The sequence below is a fragment of the Hyperolius riggenbachi genome, chromosome 1 (assembly GCF_040937935.1).
Source record: "Hyperolius riggenbachi isolate aHypRig1 chromosome 1, aHypRig1.pri, whole genome shotgun sequence".
NCBI classification, from domain to species: domain Eukaryota; kingdom Metazoa; phylum Chordata; class Amphibia; order Anura; family Hyperoliidae; genus Hyperolius; species Hyperolius riggenbachi.
Window position 1 is genome coordinate 656,664,009 of NC_090646.1, and position 15,419 is coordinate 656,679,427.

A 15,419-nucleotide genomic window follows, 5' to 3' on the forward strand; every position below is an offset into this window, starting at 1 on the left:
GCGCATAGTGGCCAGTCAGTCATATATTGCCTCCCACCCTTTCTTACATAGGGAGCAATGTAATATTTACATGCATAGGGCCTCCTCCCGTCAGCCTCTCGCTCTATGTTGCCATCCCCTAGCTCCTGATCACATGACATGCATCAGGAGCCAAAGAATGGCAAGTGGTTGCCCATGGCAACCCACCAGCTCAGGACTCTTTCTACAGAACTGTTTCCCCCTCTGGGACCTTTGGACATTCCCACGCCATCTAGTGTCTGGAATGTGCTATGGATCTCTGTTTGAACCTGTGAGCTCACTTCCTGGGCTATGTTTTAAAAGTACTTCCCTTGCTGGTGCTCAGTGCCTAAGCATCAGATTTCCTGTGTTCCTATTTCCTGAGAGACTTATTCCTTTATGAACTGATATCCTGGCTTTGATCCTTGGGAATACTTTGACTATCCGTTTGTCGTTTGTTCCTGGACCTCACCTGACTCCTGATAGCAAATTCCTTGCTTACCCCTGACTTGGCTTCTGTCTGTTGTACCTGTACCTCACATCAGATTATCCAGTTGCACTTAGCAGTCGCCTTTGGGCACACTCATCCAGCCACACAGAGGATTCACGCATCCCAGGTACGTGACAGGATGACCCAAGGTGGCATGGAACAAGTAAATATTACACTGCTCCCTGCAAGGTGGGAGGGAGGAGGAGCAGGGCCGGCACTAGCAGTAAGGCAAAGGGGGCAATTGCCCCCGGGCCCCAGAGTCCCTGGGAGGGCCCCCAAGCAAAGTATCTCCCAATTTGACAGCCCAGGTTTTGCTTCACCATGGCCGTCGGATGCTCTGTCCTGCGTGTGGGCTGTGGTGCGAAGGGACGGTGTTAGTACGGGTGCGGAGGAAACAGGCAGGGAAGGGGGGCTGGGTGGGAAGATACTTTACCTGTTTCCTGATGACGCGTCCTGGTTTCCTCCTTGCACTATATCACACACAGTGCGCAGCGGCACTTCCCCCCGATGTGTCGCTGGCATGGACGTCACATCAGTACGTTCATGCCTGTGAGGAGGGAAGGAGCACGCTGCTATCACTGGTGATGGAAGCTTGAGTGGCCGCGGCTGGACGGATGTGCCTGACAGGCGGCGAGTCAGGCAGTATGATATGATGCTGTAGGCTGCTCCCTTTTGCTTCTGGTCTGCTGGGGGATGGGGTGGCGGAGGGCTAGGTGTGTGGGCAAATTTGCTGGTTGGGGACTGTGCATACAATTTTGAGGGTGGGGGGAGCGGACTGGGGGTGTGCATTAACTTTGTTGGGGTGGGGGATTAGGTGTGTGGACAACTTTGCTGAGGGGGTGTAGACTGGGGATGTGCATTTAACTCTGTTGGGGTGGAGGGCACAGGTCTAGTTGTGTGGGCAACTTTGCTGGGGGGAGGCGGACTGGGGGTGTGCATTTAACTTTGTTGGGGGGGGGGACTAGGTGTGTGCGTTTAACTGTGCTGGGGTGAGGGATCGCGGTACTAGGTGTGTAGGCAACTTTACTGGGGGCGTGGCAAGGACTGGGGATGCGCATTTAAAATTCCTGGGGGGAGGGTATACGCATGCAGCTGTGCTGGGGGCAAGAGGGGCCACAGGTTACTATTGCCCTGGGGCCCCATTGTAGCTAGCATTGACCTTGAGGAGGAGCAGGCCCCCATAGCTCTGGGCCACTCTGCAATCAAAAAGGTTGCGGGGGACTATTGTTATGCCAATACATTAATATGTTATATTCATATGTTATATGTCATATTCATGTGCTTAGTCAATTTGTTATGGTTGTCACTCTGCAAGGGGTTGCAAATAATGAAGTAACCCTAGAAAAACTTTGATGGGCCTGTCCTGCATATACACTCTCATGCTCCAAGGTGACCACCATGGCCAGGGTGCCGATGGGCGAATGGTAATATAACAAGTGTTGGCAGTGGGCACCATAACATGGAGCCACAACAGCTAATTGTTCTTAAAGGGGGTAACAATATATGGGAGTGCTTGGTGAAGACAAAAGGGGAGAAAAAACTAGAGCCCAATATGGTGTAGTATGTGCCAGTAAGCAGTAATGAATTATGCTCAGATATCTGTAAGTATGATACTTACAAAGGTGGGTTACCGCCAAGGTATCTACTGTATAAGCAGGTGGTGAGAATGAACGTGGCCTCACTCGGGTTTAGGAAGTGTCTCTCTGTAATACAGCCCCACCCCCTCGCCCCCGAGGCAGCATTAGAGTTGGCTAATGGACCCCACAGGTCTACCCCCTCCATATGTATAGGGGCCCCTGGGGACCCTGCAGAGTATTCAGCAGTGGAGCAACTCACCTGTCCGGCCAGGGTTTTCCTACATTAGTCTGTGTGCTCTCCATTTTCATCCCCCTGCCTCTTCTCAGTCATCCAACACATGTAACTCTAACCCGTCGAGTCACTGAAAAGATGGGGCAAGCGGGGATAAAGATGGGGGCATTCAGAATGATGGAGGAGAGCGCTGGCTGGACAGGTGAGTTGCTCCACTGCCTAATTCTCTGAAGAAGTCACTAGCACCACTATACACTTAGGGGAATAACTAGGGGGGCAATGTGCCCAGTTGCCCCTTTGGAAGCAATTGGCCCTGATCAGATTTGAATCTTCCAAGAATCAATTCCCCCAAAACGTCCCTGCTGGAAACATTGAAAACGGATGTGCTGTGTTTTGTAGGAATCGATTTATCTCTGAATCCATGCTGTGGAAAACAGCTGTTGTGAGAAATAAGATGCAGGGCAGTGCTGAAGTCCCGGCACTAGCCCTGAAGTCTGTTTTACAAGCATCAACGTTTTGTTTATATTTTCTCCGCATTATCCAAACTTCCTCCTTGAATGTAAAACATCCATTTACGCTCGTCGACGACGACTATCGCTGTGAAGTTTGACGGCGGCCATCGTTAGCTTCTAAAAATATGCCCAATGAATCCCTAACGAATGTGACAAGGTAGGAAGATTGCGAGCGGTCGCCCCCCTCCCTTCCTCGGCTGACTTGTGTGACCTTGAGCGCTGTAATGGCAGCTCAGATAAAATGATCATAATCGCCAGGACAGCGGGGAGAAGGGAACGGCTGGCTACATCTGTTGTATTACCGGGCTGTCTGAACAGTCAATGAAGCAGCTCCAAGCCATAAGAGCCTCGTGCAGTTCAGCTCCGGGGTCCACGTACCCGCGGCACACTCATTTATCTTTATTTACTAAAGGCTGCATTCTGTGTTTGAGGAGAGCTGACAGGCTGATGCCACGCAAGTTGGAGCCGCTGCCCAGCTGCAAGGACACCAGCGTGTGCCCTTCCAGTCATTATGCCTGCTGCAGGGGGGGCAAACAGCACAAAGCAAAAAGAGATTTTTTTTCTAGTGAACAAGCACAACACCATAAGTACAGAAATATGGCTTACAAGCTTCATTCATAGTTTAATGAATAAGTCAACATACAATGAAAATACGTTAAATCTATTCCAGACCTGGCCCCTGGACGTGCAGCATCTATACTTAACCCTACCCCCCTTCATAATCCTAAAACTAACCATCCCCTATCTATGCCTATTCCTCCTTTATCATTGCCTAACCCTAACACTCCCCTATCTAAGCCTAACACTAACCATCCCCTATTTATCCCTAACCCTAGCCTTCTCCTATCAATCTATACCTAATGCTAACCCTTCCCTATCTATGCCTAACCCTAACTCTCCCCTATCTATGCCTAACCCTAACACTCCTCCATCTATGCCTAACCCTAACACTCCCCTATCTATGCCTAGCGTACGTTAAAAAGGGGCGCTGGGAAAAAAGGGCGCCGGGTTTTTAACGATAAGCATGGATAACGTTTAAAAATGTATTGTACTGTATTTCGTTTAAAATTAATGTTTTATAAAGTTATAAATCATTAAATAATGTGCATTAAATCGGCAATTGTAAAAACGTTAATCTTTCGTTTAAATAGTGAAACTTATAATAACATTTAAAAAAAAAAATTACTAAGTAACCCTCCCTGTACCTACCCCTAACCCCTAGACCCCCCTGTTGATGCCTAAACCTAAGACCCCCCCTGTTGGTGCCTAAGTAACCCTCCCTGTACCTACCCCTAACCCCTAGACCCCCCTGTTAGTGCCTAAACCTAAGACCCCCCTGTTGGTGCCTAAACCTAAGACCCCCCTGTTAGTGCCTAAACCTAAGACCCCCCTGTTGGTGCCTAAACCTAAGACCCCCCTGTTGGTGCCTAAACCTAAGACCCCCCTGTTGGTGCCTAAACCTAAGACCCCCCTTTTGGTGCCTAAACCTAAGACCCCCTGTTGGTGCCTAAACCTAAGACCCCCCTGTTGGTGCCTAAACCTAAGACCCCCCTGTTGGTGCCTAAACCTAAGACCCCCCTGTTGGTTTTTTCGTTTAAAAATAATGTTAAAAAAAAAATGTACTGTTTTTCGTTTAAAAATAATGTTTGAAAAAAATATTGTACTGTTTTTCGTTTAAAAATAATATTTAAAAATGTATAAATCATTAAATAATGTGTAATCATGAGAAGCAGTAATAAAACATTAAGTCTCCGGGCGCCGCTTTTAAAACGTTATTTTTCTCCGGCGCCCTTTTTTCCTATCGGGCGCCCATTAAACGATATTTATTATAGGAGTGAATGGCGGCGCCCGATTTGTCCACTAGCCTCAGGCGCCCGAATTTACTGTTACCCTATGCCTAACCCTCCTTTATCTATGCCTAACCCTAACACTCCCCTATCTATGCCTAACCCTCCTTTATCTATGCCTAACCCTAACACTCCCCTATCTATGCCTAACCCTAACACTCCTCCATCTATGCCTAACCCTAACACTCCCCTATCTATGCCTAACCCTCCTTTACCTATGCCTAACCCTAACACTCCCCTATCTATGCCTAACCCTAACACTTCCCTATCTATGCCTAACCCTAACACTTCCCTATCTATGCCTAACCCTAACACTCCCCTATCTATGCCTAACCCTAACACTTCTCCATCTATGCCTAACCCTAACACTCCCCTATCTATGCCTAACCCTAACACTCCTCTATCTATGTCTAACACTAACCATCCCCTATTTATGCCTAACCCTAGTCCTCTCCTATCTATCTATACCTAATCCTAACCCTTCCCTATCTATGCCTAACCCTAACACTCCCCTATCTATGCCTAACCCTAACACTCCCCTATCTATGCCTAAACCTCCTTTATCTATGCCTAACCCTAACACTCCCCTATCTATGCCTAACCCTAACACTCCTCTATCTATGTCTAACACTAACCATCCCCTATTTATGCCTAACCCTAGTCCTCTCCTATCTATCTATACCTAATCCTAACCCTTCCCTATCTATGCCTAACCCTAACACTCCCCTATCTATGCCTAACCCTAACACTCCCCTATCTATGCCTAAACCTCCTTTATCTATGCCTAACCCTAACACTCCCCTATCTATGCCTAACCCTAACACTCCCCTAACTATGCCTAACACTAACCATCCCCTATCTATGCCTAACCCTCCTTTATCTATGCCTAACCCCAACACTTCCCTATCTATGCCTAACCCTAACATTCCCCTATCTATGCCTAACACTAACCATCCCCTAATTATGCCTAACCCTAGTCCTCTCCTATCTATCTATACCTAATCCTAACCCTCCCCTATCTATGCCTAATCCTAACTCTCCCCTATCTATGCCTAACCCTAACACTCCCCTATCTATGCCTAACCCTAACACTCCTCCATCTATGCCTAACCCTAACACTCCCCTATCTATGCCTAACCCTCCTTTATCTATGCCTAACCCTAACACTCCCCTATCTGTGCCTAACCCTAACACTCCCCTATCTATGCTTACCCCTAATCCTCCTTTATCTATACCTAACACTCCCCATGTATGCCTAACACTTTATACACCCACCTACTCCTAGCACTAGCCCCCGCCCCATCTATTACTAACACTAATGGATGCCACCATAGGAGCCCGTTAAAAAACACTGCTAATAGCAGCTATAACCGTAAATATGAGCTCTGGAGTCACCCAACAAAATAGCAGGTGCCGGGACCATCTGCTATAGCGGGCACTATTCACAGCCTCAGTTTCTATAACAGGTGGTCCCGACACTGGCTATTTTATCAGGCGACCCCAGCACCTAAATTTACTATTATAGCTGCTATTGGCAGGCAACACTATTTATGGGCTCCTATGGTGGCACCCATCAGTATTAGGTATAGAGATGGGGGGAGGCTAGTGTTAGAAGTAGGTGAGGGTGGTGTTAGGCATACATGGGGAGGGTTAGGGTTAGGCATAGATAGAGGAGGGATAGGCTTAGGTATAGATAGGGGAAGGTTAGGATTAGGTATAGATAGGGGAAGGTTAGGCTTTGGCATACACAGGGGAGAGTTAGGGCTGGCATAGATAGGATTAGAGTTAGGTAGAGATAGGGGAGGGATAGGGTTAGGTATATATAGGGGCTGGTTAGTGTTCGGAGTAGGAGGGGGTGGAGAGGGTTAGGCATAGATATGGGATGGTTATGCTTAGGCATAGATTTGGGGGGGGGGGGGGCTAGGATTACGCATAGATAGGGGAAGGTTAGGTTTAGGCATACATAGGGGAGAGTTAGGGTTAGGCATATAAAGAGTAAGGCAGAGATAGGGCAGGGTTAGGGTTAGGCATATATAGGGGCTGATTAGTGTTAGGACTAGGTGGGGGTGTTGTCAGCGTTAGGACTAGTGTGTGTGTGTGTGTGTGGGGGGGGGGGGTAGGATTAGGCATAGATAGCAGAGGGTTCAACTGTGATGTAGGATACAGTAGGTGATAGACCAATATCAGTAAAAATACAGATATTCTGCAAATATTAGTTATAGTGAATTGTAGTGGATAATTAAAATATAGGTAAAATATTCTATTATAGTTATTTCACTCTCATTTTTAATTGCATCACTTTTAAATGAAGGCCCTGACAGACAGTACTGTTATACTCGATAAAGTGCCACAAAAGAGGCTGCTGATATAGTATTTAGGGCTGCTCATCCAGATTCTGGATATCCGAACTTTTTTCAGCTATCCGACTCTGTTTCAAGATTTGTGATTTCTGTAGAAATCCGGATAGCTATCTGCAGATATTTGGGCGCATACCGCGGATATCCACGGATTTTGTAGGTATCCGGATCCGAAATACTGTAACTAAGGAGATGACATCTGGAGCCAATCAGAGGACTCCCAGCAGAAGCCCCAGCAACCTATCACAGAGGGGAACCTTGGCCAGCCCCACCTGACCTCATTGAGCCAATCAGAGGCCTCCCAGCCTAAGCCCTGGTGCCCAATCACAGAAAGTAACACTGGCCAGCCCCCCTGTATAATAAGGAAGGCTGCCATGATGAGACAGATCGTCTTGCTGAATGCTCACTGAGAGACATGCTCCAGTGCTGGTGGCCTACAAAGGCCTGTACACAGTTAGAAACCTAAAGCTGTTCAGTGATTAACCCCTTCACTACTATCACTACACTATTGTTAAATCGTTAATTAGCTTGATTGATGTCATAGTGTGACAGTTAGAGAGTGTGTGCTCCAGTACTGCTAGCCTAGGAAGGGCTGTACACAGTGATAAACCGAAAGCTGTTCAGTGACTGATTAACCCCTTCACTATCACTACACTATTGTTAAATCATTAATTAGCTTGATGTCATTTGTGTAACAGTTAGTGTGTGCTGCATGCAGCTGCTATGTGTCTGTGTGTGTGCTGTGCACAGACCAGGCCAGCTGCTGCCTGCTGGTCAGCTATTAGCCTTAGGTATAGGTTAGTTTAGGGATTAAGAATAAACATACATATATCCAGGCACATCGCCTCTACTTAGGACATTAAATAAATTTTTAGGGAAAGGGAGGTGCTGAAGGGGGTGTGGCTAGAAACAGCAAAAATCAATTAACCCTTCGCACACTCACATACAAATGTTCAAACAAATGCATTCACAGATTTACTCACCCATGCACAACTGTTATCCCTACAGCTAAATTAAAAGCCAGGGTTTTAGTTCACAGAAGAATGCATTCTTATGTTTAGTCACCTATACTGCGCAGAAGTACCCAGGTAAACATAGGTGTCCTAACTCTGGCCCTGTAACATGCATAGTGCAGACATGCAAACACATTCATTGCATCAAACCTATCAATGGATTAGGAACACACATCCTAACTTGCTCTCCTGGGAAAGACAGTGCATCTTACCAATCGCACAAGGGAGCTAACTTTATGTGTCCATGTGCACCATGCGCATACACCAGCATAAGCTGTCTGCATGCTGACAAACATACAGGGGAAGGGGGGAGTGCACCGAATTAGACCCTAGCCACAGGGGTCAATGATAAGAATAAACATACATATATCCAGGCACATCGCCCCTACTTAGGACATTAAATACATTTTTAGGGAAAGGGAGGTGCTGAAGGGGGTGTGGCTAGAAACAGCAAAAATCAATTAACCCTTCGCACACTCACATGCAAATGTTCAAACAAATGCATTCACAGATTTACTCATCCAGGCACAACTGTTATCCCTACAGCTAAATTAAAAGCCAGGGTTTTAGTTCACAGAAGAATGCATTCTTATGCTTAGTCACCTATACTGCGCAGAAGTACCCAGGTAAACATAGGTGTCCTAACTCTGGCCCTGTAACATGCATAGTGCAGACATGCAAACATGCAAACTCCCCTTTCCCCTGTATGTTTGTCAGCATGCAGACAGCTTATGCTGGTGTATGCGCATGGTGCACATGGACACATAAAGTTAGCTCCCTTGTGCGATTGGTAAGATGCACTGTCTTTCCCAGGAGAGGAAGTTAGGATGTGTGCTCCTAATCCATTGATAGGTTTGATGCAATGAATGTGTTTGCATGTCTGCACTATGCATGTTACAGGGCCAGAGTTAGGACACCTATGTTTACCTGGGTACTTCTGCGCAGTATAGGTGACTAAGCATAAGAATGCATTCTTCTGTGAACTAAAACCCTGGCTTTTAATTTAGCTGTAGGGATAACAGTTGTGCCTGGATGAGTAAATCTGTGAATGCATTTGTTTGAACATTTGCATGTGAGTGTGCGAAGGGTTAATTGATTTTTGCTGTTTCTAGCCACACCCCCTTCAGCACCTCCCTTTCCCTAAAAATTTATTTAATGTCCTAAGTAGAGGCGATGTGCCTGGATATATGTATGTTTATTCTTATCATTGACCCCTGTGGCTAGGGTCTAATTCGGTGCACTCCCCCCTTCCCCTGTATGTTTGTCAGCATGCAGACAGCTTATGCTGGTGTATGCGCATGGTGCACATGGACACATAAAGTTAGCTCCCTTGTGCGATTGGTAAGATGCACTGTCTTTCCCAGGAGAGGAAGTTAGGATGTGTGCTCCTAATCCATTGATAGGTTTGATGCAATTAATGTGTTTGCATGTCTGCACTATGCATGTTACAGGGCCAGAGTTAGGACACCTATGTTTACCTGGGTACTTCTGCGCAGTATAGGTGACTAAGCATAAGAATGCATTCTTCTGTGAACTAAAACCCTGGCTTTCAATTTAGCTGTAGGGATAACAGTTGTGCCTGGATGAGTAAATCTGTGAATGCATTTGTTTGATTATTTGCATGTGAGTGTGCGAAGGGTTAATTAGTTTAGGGATTGAGGGATAGGATTACTGTGCTATTGTGTAGTTAGTACTGTAGTACTGCAGTCAGTGCTAGTAGTTGTTAGAGTAGTAGTACCACTGTGTTAGCTTTGTACAGAACTGCTGTGCTGTGAGCAGTGCCAGTGTGACAGTTAGTGTGCACTAGTGTCTTCTCCTCTGCTGTCTGACTGTCACTCAGCACTTGCCATGTGTCACGTGGCATTTGTCACATGGCACTTGTCACGTGGCACTTGCCATGTTTCACGTGACACATGCCAAGTGCCACGTGACACTTGGCAAGTGCCACATGACACATGGCAAGTGACACGTGCCAAGTGCCACGTGCCACTTGGGAAGTGGCACGTGACACTCGGCAAGTGCCACGTGCCACGTCCGGCGTGCTCCTAGCACATGTTACACCTGCTGCTGCTGGATTGCCCTGCTCCCACCGCCAGGCCAGGGTGCCACAGGCCACTGATACCACCTATATTTAACCCAAAACACAATTGCTACATAATTTTTTTGGAGGTGTCTTGGCTGAAAACAGTCATGTCCCAGTTGTGCGGTTGGACTTTGGACACAATGTGGGCTGCACGACTGCTGTCTGGAACCTAGGCCTAATGTTAAGGGACAGACATTTTTTTTTTGGGGGGGGGGGAGATTTGAAGTCCCCACATCATCAATTAGTGTTCCCCTTTGCAAAATAATGATGATACATGCCTCATTTACCCTAAAAACCCTTTTTTAGCAATTTAAAGGGCACTTCCGGTTTTTCTATCCAGATATCCGAATCCGGCCGGATACCCCAGATACTGAGGTCAGATATCCGATTCGGATCGGAAAATTTTGAACTCGGATATCCGACCCGGATCAGATATCTGGGTATCTGGATCCGAATCGGATCCAGATAGTGAAAAGTGGTATCCGAGCAGCACTGATAGTATTATTTATTTTAAGTATTTATAGAGCGCCAACATATTACGCAGTGCTTTACAGAGTATATATTGTCTTGTCACTAACTGTCCCTCAGAGGAGCTCACAATTTCTAGTCATATGTCTATATCGTGTATGTACCATAGTCTAGGGCCAATTTGGGGGAAGCCATTTAACTTATCTGCATGTTTTGGGATGTGAAAGGAAACTGGAGTGCCCAGAGGAAACCCACTCAGACATGGGTAGAGTATACAAACTCCTTGCAGATGTTGACCTGGCTGGGATTCGAACCGGGGACCCAGCGCTGCAAGGCAAGAGCGCTAACCACTATGCCACCATGCTGCCCATCTAACAACAATAAAAATAGTCTATTCACGTTGATCCAAGTTCTCTGCTTCCCCAATCTGCCAACTTATGGGCACCTTAACTATTTGACATTCCTGGACGTGAAACTCACGTCCAGGAAGCCATGTGCGCTCCTGCGCGTCCACGCGGCCGATCGCGCGCGTGCACGCGCGCTCCCGGCCGGCGGTTTGTTAGCCAGTGAATCAGTGAATCGGGCAACGGTGCCCGATCACTAATTCCTCTCCCCCGCAGAAAAAGCGACAGCTTCTCTCGGAAGCTACGCTTTTTCTGCTTCCTATGTTGCTCTAAGCGTACGTGGTACGCTTAGAGTGACGTCACTATAAACAACTCATGGCTGCCATCTTGTGGCCAAAAAGTAAACTACATCTAAATGTTAAATAAAAATAAAAATACACATATATTTACAAAAAAAAAATACAATTTCAATCCCACCCTCCCAAAAATACCCACATAAAATGTTTAATTAAAAAAAAAAAAAAACATTACAATTAAAAAAAAAAAAAACACAAATATTTACCTAAGGGTCTAAACTTTTTAAATATCTATGTAAAGATGAAATATTTCTTTTTTTTTTTTATTATAAGCTTGTAAATAGTGATGAATGCAAAACGGAAAAAATGCACTTTTATTTCCAAATAAAATATTGTCGCCATACATTGTGATAGGGACATAATTTAAATGGTGTAATAAACGGGACAAATGGGCATATACAATACGTGGGTTTTAATTATGGAGGCATGTATTATTTTAAAACTATAATTGCCGAAAAGTGAGAAATAATGATTTGTTTCCGTTTTCTTCTTCTTCTTCTTTTTAAAATGCATTTACAGTAAAGTGGCTCTTAGTAAAATGTACCCCCCAAAGAAAGCCTAATTGGTGGCGGAAAAAACAAGATATAGATCAGTTCATTGTGATAAGTAGTAATAAAGTTATAGGCTAATGAATGGGAGGTGAACATTGTTCGGATGCATGAAGCGAAAAACGACTGAATGCGAACTGGTTAAGAAACCGCATGATTCAAATCAAAATAGTGATGTACGAAAATTTGCTGTTAGAAAAAACATCTTTTATCATCCCAACATTCTTGACACCTGGTTCATTTGGTTGTTTCATAAAAGGTTACAGAAATGAAGATAGAAGTATACAAATGAAAAAAAAAAGTTGGAAACAGAAAAAAATATATATTATTTTCAGGGATGCTCATTAGGATTCCGGATACCCGGGTAACCTGGGTATCCGACCATTTTTCCGCTATCCGGCCGGATCCGGATTCCGGATACCTGGGGCCAAATCCGGATAGCTCTATGCGGATATCTGGCCGCATAACCTGGATATCCGCGGATATCCACGGATATCCGGATCCGGGTACTGTAACTAAGGAGATGATGTCATTGAGCCAATTAGAGGGCTCCCAGCAGAAGCCCTAGCACCCAATCACAGAAGGGAACCCTGGCCAGCCCCCCTGTATAATAAGGAGGGCTGGCATGATGAGACAGATCGTCCTTGCTTGTGTGGCTGGCTGCTCACTGGCAGACTTGCTCCAGTGCTGTTGGCTTAGCAAGTGCTGTATACAGTGATAAACCTAAAGCTTTGAGTGCTAAACACCTTCACTACACTATTGTTCTATTGTTTTTTTAGCTAGCTAGCTTGTAATTGTTTGATTTCATTCACTCAGTTAGGTCCTGTCTGTGTCTGTGTGTGCTATGCAGGCCAGCAGGACAGTATTATGCGCTTTGAGTCCTATGGGAGAAAAGCGCTTTACAAATGTTATTGTATTATTGTATTGTATAGGTTAGGGAATAGGATTACTGTGTTATTGTATTGTATAGTTAGTACTGCAGTTAGTTGTTAGAGAGTAGTACTGTGTTAGCTTACTACTGATTACTGCAGTGCTGCTGTCCTGAGCATTGGCCCTTTGCACTGGCACTTGGCCCTTGGTCCTTTGCACTTGGCAGTTTGCACTTGGCCCATGGCACTTGCACTTGGACCTTTATTTTGATATTACTAAATTTACACTACCGCTAGGCTTGCTACAGTAACTGTCATTTACTGCATTTAAATGTAAACTTTTTTCCTTTGAAACTTTAAAATCAATTTTCTCAAAAACCATAAGTTCTTTTTGCAAAATGGCCCTTTGCACTTTGCATGGCCCTTTGCACTTAACCCTTTGCACTTAGCCCTTTGCACTTGGCCCTTTGTGCTTGCACTTTGCCCTTTGCGCTGGCACTTGGCCCTTTGCACTGGCACTTGGCCCTTTGCTCTGGCACTTGGCCCTTTGCGCTGGCAGCTGGCTCTTGGCCCTTTGCGCTAGCACTTGGCCCTTGGCCTTTTGCACTTGGCAGTTTGCACTTGGCCCATGGCACTTGCACTGGGCCCTTTGCACTTGGCCCTTTATTTTGATATTAATAAATTTACACTACCGCTAGGCTTGCTACAGTAACTGTCATTTACTGCATTTAAATGTAAACTTTTTTCCTTTGAAACTTTAAAATCAATTTTCTCAAAAACCATAAGTTCTTTTTGCAAAATGGCCCTTTGCACTTTGCATGGCCCTTTGCACTTAACCCTTTGCACTTAGCCCTTTGCACTTGGCCCTTTGTGCTTGCACTTTGCCCTTTGCGCTGGCACTTGGCCCTTTGCACTGGCACTTGGCCCTTTGCTCTGGCACTTGGCCCTTTGCGCTGGCAGCTGGCTCTTGGCCCTTTGCGCTAGCACTTGGCCCTTGGCCTTTTGCACTTGGCAGTTTGCACTTGGCCCATGGCACTTGCACTGGGCCCTTTGCACTTGGCCCTTTATTTTGATATTAATAAATTTACACTACCGCTAGGTTTGCTACAGTAACTGTCATTTACTACATTTAAATGTAAACTTTTTTCCTTTGAAACTTTAAAATCGATTTTCTCAAAACCTATAATGTCCTTTTGCAATTTTTTTTTCCTCTTGTACCCACATATCTCCTTAATATACCCTGCAAATTTGGTGATTCTAGCTTGTAAGGGGGCTTAGATATTTAACACGAAAAAACTCCCTGTGAAATCCTAAAGGTACTCATTGGACTTTGGGCAGCGCAGTTAGGGTACAAAAAAGTGCCACACATGTGGTATCGCCGTACTCAGGAGAAGTAGTATAATGTGTTTTGGGGTGTATTTTTACCCATACCCATGCTGAGTGGGAGAAATATCTCTGTAAATGGACAATTGTGTGTAAAAAAAAACAAATAATTGTCATTTACAGAGATATTTCTCCCACCCAGCATGGGTATGTGTAAAAATACACCCCAAAACACAATATACTACTTCTCCTGAGTACGGCAATACCACATGTGTGGCACTTTTTTGCAGCCTAACTGCGCTAAGGGGCCCAAAGTCCAATGAGCACCTTTAGGCTTTACAGGGGTGCTTACAAATTAGCACCCCCAAAATGCCAGGACAGTAAACATACCCCACAAATTACCCCATTTTGGAAAGTAGACACTTCAAGGTATTCAGAGAGGGGCATGGTGACTCCATGGCAGATTTCATTTTTTTTGTCACAAGTTAGCAGAAATGGAAACTTTTTTTTTTCTTGTCACAAAGTGTCATTTTCCGCTAACTTGTGACAAAAAATAATATCTTCTATGAACTCATTATGCCTCTCAGTGAATACTTTGGGATGTCTTCTTTCCAAAATGGGGTCATTTGGGGGGTATTTATACTATCCTGGAATTCTAGCCCCTCATGAAACATGACAGGTGGTCAGAAAAGTCATAGATGCTACAAAATGGGAAAATTCACTTTTTGCACCATAGTTTGTAAACGCTATAACTTTTACCCAAACCAATAAATATAGGCTGAATAGGTTTTTTTTTAATCAAAAACATGTTTGTCCACATTTTTCGTGCTGCATGTATACAGAAATTTTACTTTATTTGAAAAATGTCAGCACAGAAAGTTAAAAAGATCATTTTTTTTGCCAAAATTCATGTCTTTTTTGATGAATATAATAAAAAGTAAAAATCGCAGCAGCAATCAAATAGCACCAAAAGAAAGCTTTATTAGTGACAAGAAAAGGAGCCAAAATTCATTTAGGTGGTAGGTTGTATGAGCGAGCAATAAACCGTGAAAGCTGCAGTGGTCTGAATGGAAAAAAAGGGTCTGGTCCTTAAGGGGGGTAAAGCCCGCGGTCCTCAAGTGGTTAAAAAACGCAATATCTGATGCTGAAGACAGCTCAGCAAAAACAATGGACACTACTCAGTAATTCACCTACATCTACCTTACTAACTTTCACAAAGAATTAAAGAGGCCAATGCAAGTGCCGAAAGGGAAAATAGCCTCAAAGGCGTTCAGTGTGTTGCCTATTTTTCCTTCAGGCACTTTTATTGGAAGTGGACTTGGACACACAAAACGTGTTACATAGTTACATAGCGTTCCCTGTGCTAAATAAACCTTTTGTCTTCCGAGATTGTCATCATTGAG

At 44.9% G+C, this 15,419-nt stretch overlaps 1 long non-coding RNA gene across 1 annotated transcript in view; it reads left to right on the forward strand.

Moving 5' to 3' along the window:
• The first annotated feature begins 273 nt into the window (after positions 1-273).
• The window catches only part of LOC137532004 (uncharacterized), a 150,869-nt gene continuing 135,723 nt past the window's right edge, over positions 274-15,419 (forward strand). The window contains exon 1 of the long non-coding RNA XR_011023841.1: positions 274-614. This is a non-coding gene — a long non-coding RNA (uncharacterized lncRNA). The remainder of the gene's footprint in view (positions 615-15,419) is intronic.